This window comes from Anneissia japonica, unplaced genomic scaffold (assembly GCF_011630105.1).
Source record: "Anneissia japonica isolate Jap-2015-1 unplaced genomic scaffold, ASM1163010v1 scaffold287689_len26059_cov116, whole genome shotgun sequence".
Classification (NCBI taxonomy): Eukaryota; Metazoa; Echinodermata; class Crinoidea; order Comatulida; family Comatulidae; genus Anneissia; species Anneissia japonica.
This window is the reverse complement of record NW_022756018.1, coordinates 12,310-13,994: the sequence shown is the minus strand read 5'-3', so window position 1 is coordinate 13,994 and position 1,685 is coordinate 12,310. Positions and strand designations below refer to the sequence as shown.

General features: G+C 38.2%; 1 pseudogene; it reads right to left on the bottom strand.

The window, feature by feature from the left end:
- Positions 1 to 2: 2 nt before the first annotated feature.
- The window catches only part of LOC117123828, a 6,515-nt pseudogene continuing 4,832 nt past the window's right edge, over positions 3 to 1,685 (bottom strand).

Sequence of the window (1,685 nt, the reverse complement as noted above, 5' to 3'; positions counted from 1 at the left end):
CATTCCATACCAAGGTTCTCGAAAAGTCTTTGAGTAGGAATCTCGTTTGCATCTACAACCACCCGGTTATGGTCCAACATCAGAACATTCATTGACAGCCATGTTGAAGAAAACCACATCGGGTGATCTGTAAAAGGTGCACAGAAGAAAGTTTGTGTTCGTTTTATTGACTGAAACAGATAATGATGGCGCTGACACTGTACTGACAATAGAAAATATTATGATAATGTAGCAATGACGTTCACTGCAACAAGGATGGCAACGAAAAAAAGACAGCAACAGCAAAAGACACAGCAGAGTCAAATCAAAATCACAGGGACAATCACAGCCACTGTCATTACCACAATGACAATCATAATACAATCATAATATCATTTCTTCTCAATATAGTACTCACGTGACTTAACTGGCAAAAAATGTCCTTTCCAGCACGTTGAAAATCAGCAGCGTCAAAGCAAGGTTCAAATTCTGTCGTCACAAATTGACCTCTAGCTGGCAATTCTAGTCTCTCATGGGATTCAATATAACCCTATAAAAGGTTTAATAATTAAATATTACAATTCATAACCGAGTTCAAACTCTGATCAAGATTACTGTACCATTGATTTACACTTGTTAGTTGTTGTATTGGCCTTGCATCAATATATTTTGCAAAAAGAATTTTAAACAATAATGACACAATCCACTTTTAAATCCAGTGTGTGAAGTCTGTCTTCGCATATGAGTGTAAACACCATTTTGGTGATCAGAAAGTACATTTTGTAAAAAATTGTCATTCAAAAGAACTAAAGAAAATGGAGCTGGATGAGCCGATCGGAAAACTCCAGCAAAGCATATTTCCAGGGAAAGTGAAAGAGACATTTAGACAAGTACCAAGAACTCTTTGCACAGAAAGAAATAAAGAGAACCATGTAAAGTTGGAAAGACCTTGAAGAAATTCCTCAGTATAGACAGATTATCATCATCATTTTATACCCCAAAAGTCTGCTTCTTTGGGCAGTTTCGCTTTCTCTTTTACCTTTTTGCCTAACGATCCTGCATTACTGATAGAACTTGTGCTTTTTCCATATCATCTCTATGATTTTTTTTCCAATTGTTGGTGGTACATCTGATTCCATAAACAAAATTTGTTTCTGCCACTTGTCATTTGACATCCTTGTCCTAAGCAGTAGTGGAGTGAGCAGGGACAGGGGGAATTTTCCCCCGTCCGACAGGCCTAAATCCCCTATCGTCAGACGCACGCGACTAAGTCTTCGGATCAAAAATATATAAATTATTTGCCTATCAAAATGACGTAATTTTGAATGCCAATCCTAATATTGTGGTCTAAAAGAACATTTTGTACCATACTAAGCCATGACAACTCTCACCATGAACCCTACAAGAGAGTTTCTATTCCGGCCGTCGACTGAGGTTTTGTTGCCCCTGCTCAGACCCCTCCGTTGAACATGTCGGATCCCTTGTCGGCAAATTTCTGGCACCACCACTGGTAACATGTGCAGTGTAACTACGTGATGGCGCATTGGTTAACAGTGAAACTGCAACACCACGCCACATTTAACAATTTTTATTAGAAGAAAATGTTAAATTGAAAGGCTCTATATAGAAACACCTACTGTAAAACCTAATGCAAAACATCATATTATAGTACCTACCATGTCATAAAGCTCATCGCTCATTTGTGG